At 37.6% G+C, this 15,388-nt stretch overlaps 1 protein-coding gene and 1 long non-coding RNA gene across 3 annotated transcripts in view; one reads left to right on the top strand and one right to left on the bottom strand.

The window, feature by feature from the left end:
- Nucleotides 1–15,388, bottom strand: part of slc8a4b (solute carrier family 8 member 4b) — a 129,098-nt gene that overhangs the window by 78,603 nt on the left and 35,107 nt on the right. The window lies entirely within an intron of this gene.
- On the top strand, nt 1,616–14,540 carry LOC122820785. The gene is made up of 3 exons (XR_006368861.1): nt 1,616–1,760; nt 3,453–3,591; nt 13,237–14,540. It is a non-coding gene; the product is annotated as an uncharacterized LOC122820785 (long non-coding RNA).

Genomic DNA, 15,388 nt, shown 5'->3' on the forward strand with positions numbered 1-15,388 from the left:
GGGAATATGGTTGGATCAATCATATACATGGAAAACGCATACAAAGAATCTGGAAACTAAATGTAAGAAAGTGATAAATCTACTAAAGGCTGTGGCTGGAAATAACTGGGGTGCAGATAGACAGTCATTATTAAACATATATAGGCTCTCATGAGATCAACAATAGACTACGGTAGTTTTATATATGGAGTAGCAGCTAAAACAACATTACAAAAATAGATACTTTACAGAATAGGGCTTTACGTATATGTACAGGAGCAGTGAAAACGACACCTATTAATGCCCTTCTAGTAGAGACTGGAGAGATTCCACTAGAAATAAGAAGAATAAAATTAGCTCTGACATACTGGATGAAAATAAAAAGTAAAAAAGATGAAAATGTAAATTCAACAATATTAAAATATTGTTGGGAATACTCAAAGTTCCATAGTAATGGATTTGGATGGATCATAAACAAATGGATTAAAATATATGAATTAGAAGATAAAGAAATAGCTCAATTTAATCCAATTAACGTTAGCCCTTCATGGATATTTCCGGCAGTAAATGTAGACATAAAACTCCTTAAAATGAAAAACGATTGGAATTTAAAAGAAATAGGGGTAAAAACCGATATATACTTAAGAAACTCATATTATAATTATGCTAAAATATATTCAGATGGTTCTAAGAATTCAAAAGGATGTGTGGGAATAGGAATTTATATATCTGAGTTTAAAATTGACATATCTAAAAGATTATCTGATCAACTATCTGTATTCACGGCAGAAATGGTGGCAGTTATCATCAGTTTGCAGTGGGTAGAGGAGGTGCGTCCAGACAGAGTAGTAATTTGCACAGATTCCAAAGCAGTCATAGAAAGTATTCAAGGAGAAGGAAACAATAGGAAAGATCTAGTACTAGAAATTCAACATAGCTTATTTAGATTATACAGAGGTGGCATTGATGTTTGGTTCTGTTGGGTACCAGCACATCAAGGTGTAAAAGGCAATGAAAGGGCAGATAAATTAGCAAAAAGGGCTTTAGATCAGGCAATAACGATTAAAATACCTATTGGCAAAGGGGAAGGGAAATCAATTATTAAGAATAAAGAAATGGAAATATGGCAAAAAAGATGGAATGAAGATAAGAAAGGAAGGAAATTATATAAAATACAGAAGTCAATATTTAGTAGAAATGTTAAGGAGAGAAATAGAAGGGAAGAAATAATAATGACTAGATTGAGAGTAGGGCACACATATTTAAATGATACTTTATATTTAATAGGGAAGAAAAATAATGATAAATGCGAAAAATGTGGAGAGAAAGAAAATGTAGAACATATACTACTGAACTGTAAAACATATGAACGTGAAAGGGAGAAATTGAGAAGAATAGTTGGAAAGACAGATCAAGAATGGAGTCTGAAAGGAATATTGGGAAATGATGGAAATATAATGGATATTTGTATGATAAGAAAAGCGTTATTTATTTTTCTTCAAAACACAAAATTAAAAAATAGAATATAACTGATGTAGAATACTGTTGCTACACACTCGTGTACAGTAGGTGGCGGTATGCACCTTAAAGTTGATTGCGACCCGCCATAATAGAAAAGAAGAAGAAGAAGAAGAAGGCTGCCGGGTCGGGAACAAAGACAGAGGCAGCAGCGAGGAAAAGCAAGAGGAGACAGAAAAACAAGCAGATTGGAGGGAGAAAGTTTCGGGGCTTGGCAGCCAATAAATTCATGGTACTACCCACCGAGTTTCCCAAGCAGCCAGGTAATCAGCATCTGCAGACCTTATTAGCACAAGGTCAAACACACACACACACACACACACACACACACACACACACGCACACACTAAGGCTACGTTCACACACTGCAGCCGGAAGAGACACAATTCCAATTTTATTTTTGTGAAATTTGATTTATTTATTTATTTATTTATTTATTTATTTATTTATTTATTTTGCCGTCGTTCACACTTCCAGATAAATGCGAATTTCACGTGATCTTCAGCGTGAACTGCAAATGACCTGAAAGTGTCCTGCATGCGCAGTAGAGGGCACAATAACGTCACAAAGAGAGGATGCTCAGCGTTTTGCCTACCGCCATAAAAAAGAAGAAGAAGAAATGCTCAGTGTTTCCGGAAGTAAACATGGATGCTAACGGTGGAGCCTAGCTTACGATTCTGAAGTTTTCCAACTGGGGTCAGCATGCTAACAACTCAATCCTCATTATCATCCACCATGGTTGTTGTTTTTTTTTGCAACTTGTGAGTATTAGGACGCAGAATAGTGACAAAAGAATTTGATTGATTGAACCAGTACCATTACTTATAAGTCAACTAATCAATCAATCTTGTTTATTTGTGTAGTACATTTCAGCAACAAGGCAGTTCAAAGTACTTTACATCATAAAAAGACAAAAAATGTATGAAACAATTATACAGTCACCAATTGAGAAACCAGTAAACAAACATTACATTTTGTCGATTGCCATTATCAAATATGTTGGTGAATATTTTATTTATTATGGTTCAAAAGCGACTCTAAACTGGTGGTTTTTATCCTTCATTTAAAGGGAATCTGTCTGTCAGAAAATGCATGTTGATGATCTGATCAGGTGACACTTTGTGTTCAGTTTGGTTTTCGATAAACTCGTCTAAATTGTAGACTTTGGTTTGAACGTCTGCTGGACGTTTTTGTGACGCACCGATGAGCAACGGGGCGGATGACCTCAATTTTAAGCCGCATCGAAATTTGTGTATTTCACAAAACCGCATTGGAAAAACTTTCTTCTCTTAACAGTAGTTTGTAAACAGCAGAACTGTGTTTATTTGTAAGTGCTGGTGTTGTTAATGCTCAACCGGCTCCACCAGAGATCCAATTGAAAGTGTTGAATCCAAATCTCTTATGACAAAATGTAGCCGCCTCCAGTTTTTGAGGGGTTTATTGATCCATCGCCTGAATGAGACGCCATTGTCTCCTCTGATGACTTTTCATCCGTTGCCTCCACCATTTTTAATGACTTATTGCATGAACAACTTATTCATGTGCGGTTTTAATTAAATTTCTTATTAAATGGAAACACTGCAATCACAACATTGCCTTTTTGACAGAATAGGGAAAAAGTTTTCTCACATTTGCAATGCAGCTGACAAGCTTGGAAAAAAAAAAACCCATGCAAATACACTGAGTTGTAGTGATGCAGAAACCCCCAAAAAAGAAAACATTTGGAGATCTTGACAGAAGTTCAGAGCAGAAATTAGGGAGCGGAGGAGACACCTCTGGTGTCTGTGATGTGCTTTAATCTGAACAAACTGACTGTTGCATCATCGGATCAACCGCAGGATGCTCACTGTTCTGACAGCATCAAACACACAAGTTTATCCCCATCCTCAAGGAAACCTTACTTATGAGACATTACAAACAAAACCCCAAAACAAAACTCTCTTTTTTTCTTCCAGGTGTTTGATGAGAAACCCGCAGGAGCCGCAGTTACAGAAGTGATTCAACCCGGATCAACAATGGCGACAAGGAAGCTGAGTGAAACTCTGCTGTCTCTGTGTCAAACATCCTGAAGGTTGTCTCTACAACTGGAGCAAGGTAATCAGTGTTTGGCTCATTAGGAATGCAGTCTGTTCATTAAGGAGCCAGACGAGAGGAGAGGAGAAGACATGAAAACAGTTCAGCTCCTTCAGATTTTATCACACTACAAAAACACATTTCAATTTATTTCACTGAGATTTGATGTGAGGCTACAAAAAGTATCTTATAATTGTGAGATGAAAAGAGAATAATACAGTCTCAAATCTGAAAACTGGGACATTCCTTTACTCTGATGCCCCATAAATAGAATAAAATAGATTAATTAACTTGTTTTCCCTTTGTATGGAAACTGAGTAAGGAAATGGAAAGCAAAAATATTAGCAAATATTAAGCAGAGATTGTAAATTGTTGTAAATGTTTAGTCTGCCTTAAATGAATTCTAGTTTGTTTGTTTGGTGAAGTGTGAATGCTCAATCAAACTCCGGTTGTCCTAATAACATCTGTCTCGGTACGGTTAAAGTTTGAATTCAAATGTGAATGGGAGACCGCTCCAGAAGCAGGAAGTTGACATTAGTGCAGGGCATTCTGGGTAAATACAGCCAAAGCCAACAGGAGTCTAACACTATTGAGAGAAATGGTTTGTGTTTTGTTGTTTTTTTACAAAAGACAAAACATAAATCCTACAGCTGCTAAACTCTGATGTTATATTAGTTTACATTTTGTGAAGAAGGAAGTTGTGCTCATGTCTTCTTCAGAGTTTCCTTCACTCTTTCTGGGTGTAGCGCCACCACAGGCGAGGAGAACAAGTTTTCTACATTCCTCATTTATTGTAAACAGTTTTTTAAATTAGTTTGGTTTGTTTTACACAGCTGAAAATGTAACAAATGTTGCAACTTTGGGAAAACACCATCAAACCCAATGAAATATCTTTATTTCATGGTTATAATGTGAAACACATAAAAACATTTTGGGGATTTAAAAACTGGTTAAATCGAATCTTTAGGACGTTTACAGGAAGGTTTAACATTTTTCATGGCAACAGAAGAATGACTTCAGGTTAGATTTACAACCTAAAATCAGCATTATGGGTTTATTTTATAACTTTGAGAGACAGGAAAACTACGCTCGCACATAAAGTTATCAAATATACAATAAAAGCCTCTGGTAAGATCAGGCATAAATAATCAGCTGAAGAGAATAAAGTAAGACATGGCGCTGATGGGAACATGGGATGAACAAAGACTGAACTTCTTCTACAATCTGTGCAGGCAGGGATCAATTTCAGCGGTTCTAACCTTCATGCTGGTTCCATTAGTTCAGCTGAAGAGGCAGGGAGGCGCGATTTCAACCAATTTGTCTGGCCTCTAATGTGTTTCTGTGGCCGCCAGGCGAACTGGAGATGCTTAATTTTAAAATGCTTTCCATCTCAAATTACACTGCGACAACATGTGAGAAAGCCAAGTCTAATCGCATTGACCCAGGTTTGAGAAAGAGATGAAATATGTTGTTGTTTCCATTTTTATCCTGAAGTCTGTGAAAAGCAGCTGGATCCAGTGAAGGTGTGAATCCAGAAGCAATCTTGGGTTTATTGCCATTTTAGTTCTACTGACTGGAAATGTTAACATTTTTGTAATTATTATACTAATTTGCAGTGACAGGAACACTTCCTTTAATAGTGGATCTAAATTGTTGTTTAGCTATGTAACATTTCCGCTTCCTTTAAACTGTTTTAAACAGCTTAGCGCACTTAGCTTTCCGTAAATAAATTTTTCTGGCTAATTTACTTTGCTGTAAACTTTTAATTGAATGAATTTGACATTTATGTTGAAGTTTCGGTGGTTTTACTCCTGATAACTCCTCAAGTAGTTAAACGTTTATTGTATTCATGCTCTTATTTTGAAGTGGCAGAAGACTCTTAATGCAGCAGTTCCATTTCCTCTCCTCCCATGATGCGGTGAAACAAATGTTTGCCAAGCATTATCCAGCTAATCACTATACGCTAAAGTAAAAAAAAGATATTAATACAAAATGTTCACTGTGATTCTCATCCTGAAACTGGCTTTGCATTCAGACAAAAAGGTTTTGGGGAGAAATCTGTTTGTTCATAATTGATATTATACATAAAGATTTTGTTCTCCGTTGGGATAATATTGTCCTTGGTTTTCTCAATTATTCAAGAAAAAAATAAAATTAATATTTTTTTAATTAATTTGATTGTATTTTCAGAAAAGTTTTTTATTGACAAATGTAAATTCAATAGAAAAATTTGTGACTTTTAAAATTTACCTACTGAACTATTTTTAGTTACTATCATTCAAAAAACTGTAAGGCAATAAAAACAATGTGGATTTTCTAACTTTAATTTAAGTACATGATATAATTACTACTTCTTATGAGGTATACAGTTTGTTGTATACTTGTTGTGCCTTGTTCTTAAATTTAAAAAAAGAAGTATATTCAGTACCCAGAATGCATTGCGGTAGTTCTACGTTAAAGAGTTTAAAGTCGACTGATACAAGTGCTTTTCGACCAAAGCTGTACTGCAACCAATGAAACAAAATCAGCAACAGTTAGCAAAACTCAACAACTATAAAACTGAATCCATGAGTGAAAAATCGGATCCAAAGAAAAGAATCACTTCCTGAATCGCAAACAAGCGGATTATGTTGTAATAAGTTTTGAATTTTGAGCTTTAGCATTAGCTTCTGCTACAAGTCATGTTGGTGAAGCGTTTCAGCTTTAGTGGAACAAATGTTTATGATTGGTGTGTTAGTGTGTCAGTATTTAGTTTGCAGTTTAAACTCTCAAACATTTTTGGTCACATAATCATCCAGTTGAGTGAATGTTAGTTTCCCAACATCTGCACAAAGCAGAGGCTGGCTAATGCTCGGCTTGGGACAAGAACCAACAGAAAAGCAAAAATTTGTTTGTTTTGCTGTTTAAAGAAAAAAATGCCAAGGGAAAAGAAACGACATCAGCAATGAACTTAGACCAACAGATGTGACAGTGGCTCAGTCTGAGGAGGATTATAAGGAGAAATACTGCATAAACATCAGGAGTGCTGCCAGTTTTCCCAGCAGTGGACCTGGCAAGTCTTCACTGACATCTCTGAGAACACACAACACCCAACTAGAAAGGCTGGGTGTGAAAAACTGAGCATGCCCTTGCTGCTTCCTAGTAAGTAGTAGTAAGTAACTTTTATAATCATTTCTTATATATTTGTTGAGACAGTATAATATGAATAAATTTGAGCTCCTCTGCCTTCTCCCAGTCCTAACTAGAAACAAGCAATCAGAGCCAGAAGGCGGGCCTTAAGGCTGTCAATCACCTCTCCATATGCTGCTGCTCATCCTTCCTTCTATTCTTCCATCTCTTTGCTCTCTGCTACGCTGCAGCTAGCATAGCATGTTGTGAATGCTGAAGCTACTCAGCTTGACAGCAGATAAACGGTTATTCTGGAACAGTTGGTTGTTTCTCCAATATTAGCACATTTAGCAGCAAGTAAATGAGGATGATTAACACCGTTAAGCCCCTCCTCCTACCTCTGATTGGTTGTTTTTGGTCGGGAAAGGAGCATTTCTTCAGACGGCAGCAGCAGCTCAGGGTGGAGATTGATCTTTTCAGAGATTATCTGTCTCACAACAAACTATCACAACATGCTGACAGTTTTAATAAACATGTAATAAAAACATATTTTTAGAAAAGTTACTTACTGTCATAAAGATTCAGCTCTGGAAAAACTTAAGAGATCACTAAAAATGATCAGTTTCTCTGATTTTACTGTAAATGTTTGAGTAAAATGAACATTGTTCTTTTATTCTATGAACTATTGACAACATTTCTCTAAAATACCAAGGAAAAATTTTGTATTTATTTCCATAAAATGAGAAATGGTCCATTTAATGAAAAAGATGCAGTGCTTTCAGACCTCAAATAATGCAAATAAATAAAACAAGCTCATATTAGAAAAAGTAATACTAAAGTTTTAACTCAGGAAGAGTTCAGAAATCAATATTTGGTGGAATAACCAGGTTTTCTATGAAGTTCAGTGCATTGGGCTCCATAAATCCAGAGTTGGTCTGAAATCTGCACTAATATGCATTCAAAAAAACAACAAAACAATCGTGACTCAACAAAAACAAACTCAGGTGCAGCAACTGAATAATCCCAAACGTAAAGAAAAAGCCAACTGGAATATCTTAAAAAGTTTACAATCTGCAGCCTGCTTGAGAAAAATCACATAAAAACATAAACAGTTGCAGAGGAAGCACTTAAGATTCCCTCCCTGAAGTGAAATCAGGAGTATTCTTCCTGGACGTAATAATAGTTCATCATGTAGGTGGGCGCTTGTGAGCCCACCTCGTTTCTGTAGCGATAAGAGCTGCTGTTAATTACTGCTGAGTGTGTGTGAGCGCTTCGTTCGTTATGCTGCGCACGCTCAGCCGCCGTGTGCAGCCATGGGTGAAGGCAGCTCTGAGCTGCAGGGGAGACAAAGGGAGCAAGACGAAGAGAGGCGAAGCTAAACACAGACTCCAACCTGAGTTCACCCTGACCTGGTCATCGATCCGCCTGCAAACACACACTTAAATATGCACAGAGGGACAGTAACTCAGGGAAATCAATGTGAGCGGATGTTAATTTTAGTGGTCTGCACTTGACATCACCATCTGGTTTAAAGTGGCCAGAAAACACACATTATAGAGTTTTTAATCAGAACGCGCCAGACTTTATCCTAACATGCAGATAAGTCTAACTGGAAACTATGAAAATTACTTCTAAATCAGTAAACCAGAAGTTTATAAATACCAAATGCACTGCAAAAACACAAAACCTTATCTAGTATTTTTGGTCTACACTTGAACTAAGAGAAAACTACCTTATAAGTAACTTTTCAGCAAGACATAGGAGCTTGTTTTAAGTAAACAATTGCTTAAATTTTATTTTTAAAAGTTCTAGTTCTATTGAAAGATTATTTTACAAATAGATGGAAAAAAATATCTTGTTAGTCAAATAAAGTGCCAGTGGAACTGAAACTTTTCTGTCAATACTAAAACAAGCTCCTTTATCTTGCTGAAAGGTTACTGGCAAGTTAGTTTTGTCATATTTTAGATTGACTAAAATATTTGCACAGTATACCAAAAATTTACTTGTTCAGGTTTTGTTTTTGCAGTGTAAAAATTCACAAAACTTTTTTTCTCACTATCTGAAGTTAAAACAGACCAAACCTCTCTTGTTTTATGTCAGCTAAAATTACTAAAATTGTTTCTTTTTTTTATAAATGCCAATATATTTAAAGAATTTCTTTAAACTTATTACTCCAAAAGAAACATAAAATGCCAGAGTTGCAGTTTGCAAATGCATACAGGAAGTTGAACCTGATTGGTTTTCCAAATAATCTTTAGCTCAGATCTGGTGACAGACAGACAGACCTAATACAGGAAGAACGGATGTGGATTAAAGGAAATCCACAACAAATTTAAATTTCTTCACTAAAACAAATTAAAAATGTATGTTGTATTGTCCTGTGGAAAATTGTAAAGAAAAACATCTTTCACAGACGAGAACATGTAGCATTCTGGTACAAAATTAGTCTCACAATAAGCAGAATTAATTATTAATGTAGTTTTTTAATTTTCCAGCATTTTTACTAGATATTTACAGAGTAGTATGTTCACATACAACATAAAAATAAAAAAAATCCAGCCTTTTTGCAGCATTTAAGAAGCAGACGGCCTCAGCCTCTGCTGCTTCCTGACAAACTGCCTTTGTGTCGCCTCGCCTTTTCCCTGAACTAAATTATACGAGCCTCCGGACCGCTGAACCGAGCCAGGCTTTAAATCTGCAGCACATTGAAATATCGAACGGTGGCATTTCAGAAAGTGCAAACATCCAAACACGCTGTTTTGCTCCTTGAATCATTTGTCAGATTAACAATGTGAAGAGGCGCCACAGATGCCTTTTCTGATGCATTTCTGTTTGTCACAAGCTTTTTGTTTTTTTCCATCTCTAAACCTCTGAAGTGTGAAGCCCTGTTAGGAGACGATGACTTTCTGCTGCTGGAGGAGCTGAAATTGACGAACCACTCTGGTTTTGCGTTTAATGGGACGTATTATCGTTGAATCTGCAGCATTTCCTCACTCGGAGCGCCTGGTTTAGGTTAACACGTCCGTTTCCTCATGTCCAACAGCTGAAGGAAGGGAAACGTGAGTGTTTCCACCTCTGAACGGACGCCAAGGCCTGGCTCAGATTGAAACGGACAGTCTTGCAGTTGCAGCATAACCTTATTAACCACAGTGGTCGGCTGGACTTCGATCAGAGTAATCAGCTTGCCTGGCTAGGGGCTAAGTGTTGAATTAAATGTAATATTCCAGATATTTTATCTTCACGTCCATTAAAGGTCCAATATGTCCTTCAACAGTGCCAGAAAACGGAGAGGAAAAACCCTGAATGGATCTTCAGGAAAATGCACCTACTGTAAGTCACTTAATCACCCGAGGCGCCATGATGGACGTCGGAAGTGACGGGCGTGTTGAACAGAGCGACTGAAATCGTTTTCCCAAGTTGTTTTTGCCAGTTTATTTATGGCTTCTACTTGTTCCAGTCAAGCTAATTTAAAAACACACCAGGTTGGGGCTCATAGACGGCGGGATTTACAAAATTTGGAAACAGCTAGTTTAGAAACCGACCCGAACCTCCTCCCTCCACACGTGTTGATCAAATTACTGCCTGAATTCACGCCACATTATTTATGTCACTTTTGGCACTTTAACAAAAACTGCAGGCGTGTGACTTTATCTGGTGAGTCTTTTGGTTAAAACATGTTTGTTTTTCCTTCAGTGAAGTAAGAAATCCAGAAATTTTACTCAAATAAGAATAAAAATACTTCACAATATAATTACACAAGTAATAGTAAAAATTACAGTGTAGTAAAAATTTTCCTAAAAGTAATTTTTTTCCAAAAAGTTACCCGGGTAAATGTAATTGAGTAAATGTAACTAGTTACTAACCAACTCTGGTTATGAACAGTCTTATCTTGGTGGGAAAAGTCTCCTCCATTTACCTGAATTCTCCCTGGGTAATAAAGGACATTTCTGTTTCATTCCTGTCCTATAATTATACTGTCAGCAGAACCATCCAGTCGCTCCAGAACAGTGAACAATACATTTCTTCAAAGTGCTTTAAAAGTGCAAAAACATCTGACTGGATTATTGCATCATGGCTACATTGTTTTCCGGGATGACGACATTTGGGCTGTAAGTATCTGAACATCCGTCGGTTTGAGATTTACTGAAGAGATGAGCTGCAGAGACGAACCGGTCCTGATTTAAAAGCAATCAGAGGCTCGTTGGCGCTCAGTGAATTTATCTACCGTTGGTCTTCTGAAGTTTTTGGTGCATTGCACATGTTTTCAGTAGAGCTGCTGTTTGTGTGCAGCTTGTTCTTTACGTTGGAGCGTCTCTTTAGATAAGACATCTTTCTCTCTGCTGCTGATAAACAAAGCCGGGGGACGAGAGCTGAATGCTAACCTCAGCGTAGATTATAAAGCTTTATATACTGTATTAGCAGTACATAAAATGCAGTGTATGCTGCATGAACATGCTGTCATTTCTGCTCTCCATCCTACCAACCAGATTCTTTTTAAGGCTTTGTTTACATTTCTTTTTACAAATAATCCTTCATGATCATATTTTATCTATTTTCCCCTAATATCTTTCTTCTTTACAGCGAATCATCATCCGTCACTAAGAGCTCTTTCGTTCTCATGCTTTCTGTGTTTAGTAATATCGATCCTCTTTGGGCTAGATTCATGTTTATTCTTCTTTTTTTTGTGACTGTTTTCTTCACTTTTTCACAGAGAATCTTCTAAAAATGACTCTGTTTGGACTTCCTCATCTATTAAGGCTCTCATTCTTTATCTGCAGTGTAACGGATTCAATCTATTCGCTCACTGTACAAGGTCATTATAATGTTTTAATTAGGTCCCATGCTTCATAGCGTAATTCATCCTTTCTTGCAGAAGCCCTTTTACTTCTCTTTGCGTCACCTTTTCTCTCTGCTTTGACCTTTCCTCGTCTCTTTTGTTTCCTAACTTCACCCTCTTTCCTTTCCTTACCCATCTTTCAGTTTTTCCACGCTTGTTTATCCAATTTTCTCGTTCCTCTCTTTGGGGATGGATTGATTGTTGCATCCAGGGTTGCCATAAAACGGCGCCATCTGCACACGTCAGCATCTCCGCTGCGGATGGCCACAAATCAGACACCGAGCGAAACAAGCTCAGCAAAACCAATTATGTCAAAGCTGGCAGCAGTTACCAGGCTAAAGGATGTAGGGTCCAAGAAGTCAACCGTGATTCAAACATACTTAGCAACATCCGTCTCTCAGCTTCGTCCCAGTTTGAACATACAGAAGAGCCCGCTGCACTGAACCTCACTGAAACCTGAAAATATTGATTTCTGATCTCCTCCTGAGTTAAAACATCAGCATTGTTGTTTCTAAATGAATATGAACTTGTTTTCTTTGTATTATTTGAGGTCTGAAAGCACTGAGTCTTTTTCTGTTTTCTAATTTTCTGCTAATAAAACTAAAATTTAGCTTGGAAGTTCAGAGATGTGTCAGTAGTTCATAGAATAAAAGAACAATGTTCATTTTACTCAAACAAATACCTGTAAAAAGTAAAAACAGAGAAACTGATTGTCCAGAGCTGCACATGCTGAGTGAAACAGCTGTTCAATCCTCTATTAGGATGTCGAGATAGAGCTGATTGATAAACGATATGAATATATGGACCTGTTTGTTCTTTTGCTGGACGATAAATTGTGTCAGAAGTCATTGCAATAAATGATAATATTGTTGTTTTGAGACCATTTTAAAGCATTATGGCATAATAATGCAAGAATACATTCTCAGAGATTAACGTTTATCACTAGAAGACATTAAATATCCAAAATAAATCAACAAAACAACAAATAAAATGAACTATGACGTCTCTGTAAACAAAGTTGTCCTTCAAATAAAAGGCTGGTTGAGACCAAAACACCAAACTGAAAAATTTTATCATCCAGTTTTTGGTAGAAAGAGAAAAACAATAAATCATGCAAATAGAAATTATTAAGCTTGCTTTAATTTATCTAGGAGTATATATCTCAAAATATCTTTTCCTTATCAGACGTATGAGAATTAGATTATGCAGGAAAAATGAATGAATTAGCCGCTAACTGCTAATCTTTGTGCAGCTGAAGCTAAAAAAAGGAAAACAAAAGTGACTGAGCCAATTTCTGATATCTGGACAACAAAAATAAAAATAGTGATTTGTTCTAAACCGTGGTATATTTTGATATGGACTGATATAAAATATATTATACTAATGACAGGATTTTTTTCCCATACTGCCCAACCTTAAGTAAAGGAAAAGGAAATGTGTGTTAATTGGGTTTTTCTGAAGCTCAACTCAAAAGCTGAACCAGATTTTAAAGAAACTACATTAACATCCTTTATAATGTCTGAATGATTCTCTTTTTCTCCACAAAAGCTCATTTTGTGCAGCAGGTTAAGAACAATCAGCTTGGTACAAACGCTCATTCTTTATTCCTAATATCAGCATATTTCATAACACAACATCCTAGACGGAGAATATCAGAAAGAAATGTTCAGAAATTAAACATTTATGCATCCCCTCTCCTCCTCTGTCTGGCTCTTACACAGAGTGAAGCAGTGGTGTGTGACGGGCCGAAGGACCTCCAGAGGTCAGAGAGGAACACACAGACACACCTGCACTGCCTCCAGATGCCCATGCAGAGACCTGTGGCTTATGCTGCACAAACCAGCAACAACAGAACGGTCAGAAGTGATGAGCAAGCTGACAATCTCACAAAGACCACACCGAGTCACACCTCTCAGTCTGGTGGAAATGGCAGCGCTCTGAGTGGAGAGCCAGTGACTCACTGCTGCAGCTGACGGCCTGTTGGAAGGGCCGCAGCGCCAAAGGAGGGAGTCAATAACCGAGGTGCGCTCACAGATTTAAAAATGCATGAGCAGGTCAAACAGTGGGGCTCCGAATGCGTGTTACTGGAGAGATGACTCATGGCTGTCTGCAGCACAACTGGGAGCTTGACTTTGCCACCATCTGGCCGTCTGACCCGTTCGCTCTCTCTGCTCGCTGCAGAAGGACAAAATATTTCTGCTAGAAACTCAGAAACTGATAGCATTACTTTTTATTCTGCGGCCAACGTTTCTCCCAGAGTGTGGCTCGAATGATTTGTAGACCTTAAAGCAGGGCATCAAACTCATTTTCATTTTGTGCTGTATCAAACATCTGAATGTTCTTAAAGGGCCGGTAGTGTCAGGATGTATGGATAAAACCAACTAGTCAAAACTCAAGGAACGGGGGCCAAATCTGGCCGCCGCAGCTTTTTCAGTGGCCCAAATTACATCTATGATTTCCCCCAGTTTTTCACAAATCTGCAAAATTCACACAAAATCAACAAATCCCCAGATTTTTTCAGATTTTTCAGATTTTTCTTAAAATTGGGCGAAAACATTAAGTTTAAGTGAATGCTGTCTCAGCCTGACTTGATGTCAAGTCATAGTCCGTGACCAATACGGCAAGTAATAAAAAGTTACATTTAGCATCCTACTTTACCGCAAACATCATAAAAATTCCTCACAAATATTCCTAACTTAGCACCACGAAATCTATGAATTTGATTGCAAAAAATAACACAAAAACAATCACGAAACTGTGGATGAACTGACCAGTGTGAAAGGATGTTAAATGTGATTTAATTTTAAGAAAATCTTGTTGAATACTGAAACAGCTATTTATTGAAATGTAGTGGGTTTTATCAACACGTTCTGGCCCTTTAAGAACATTCAGGTCCAGGATTTTGTGAATGTTTTTTTTTTTTTTAATGCTCCCAGTTATAAACAATAACATGTTGAGGTTTTATAACAACTGAAGGCAACATATTATGCAATAAAATGCCATTATGGACCTGGAAAATTCACAACACCGCCCCTTTAAAGGTGAAACTGTGTTTGTTTGTGAGTACTTTGGTTTTACAAGAGAAATACAAGCAGTGACAAGTTTGTAACGGAGAGCATATCAGCTAAATAGTTTCTCCAAGGACTTTTCTTTGTGCGACCAGCACCATTCGGTCTCTTGTGCCCAAAGGAGCGCTCAGCGTCAGCGGGTGACAAGTCTGACTGTAAGTCATGTAAGCGTTGATGTCTTCGCTCCGACGGCGCTGGGGGCTTTAGCTCCTGCTGACGGCGGACTTCATCAGCGTCTCTCACACAAACTCTGTTGAATCCTCTGATGAATCACTTCTGTCTGCGATGCAAAGATGCAGCCGAATGTCTCAGCTGCATCTTTACGTTCGTCTGAGTGAGACTCCTGCGTGTCTCGGACTCGTTTCGCTCCGTCAGAGGTTATTAGCGGAGACTGTTGAGGCCGCCTGTGGTACCAAACATGCCGGCACGCTAACGTTGTCAGCACCAAACATTCACATCAAGGACTTTTCATCACAGAAGAAGACAGAATTGGTTCACAATTAACCGCCTGCATGTAGTTAATGTTGGCTGCTGGATGTGATTTTCTCCTTAACTCCCCAAAAAACTAATTAAAAATTGATCAAGCTTAAAAAGAAACCAAATATCACAACTGTGGGGTATTCCCAAAGGTCGCAGCTAAAAGGCTCTTCAGGTTTGTGATTCTAAACGGCAGAAAAACGCAATCAATATTTCACCGTTTTACTCTGGACTCGGACAATATAGATTGTCCTCGAGCCACAAATCTGCACTCCTGCCAATATCTCCTTCACCGAAACCTCAGGAGTATTTAGACTGAGCGTCTTCT

This window comes from Gambusia affinis, linkage group LG18, assembly GCF_019740435.1.
Source record: "Gambusia affinis linkage group LG18, SWU_Gaff_1.0, whole genome shotgun sequence".
NCBI lineage: Eukaryota > Metazoa > Chordata > Actinopteri > Cyprinodontiformes > Poeciliidae > Gambusia > Gambusia affinis.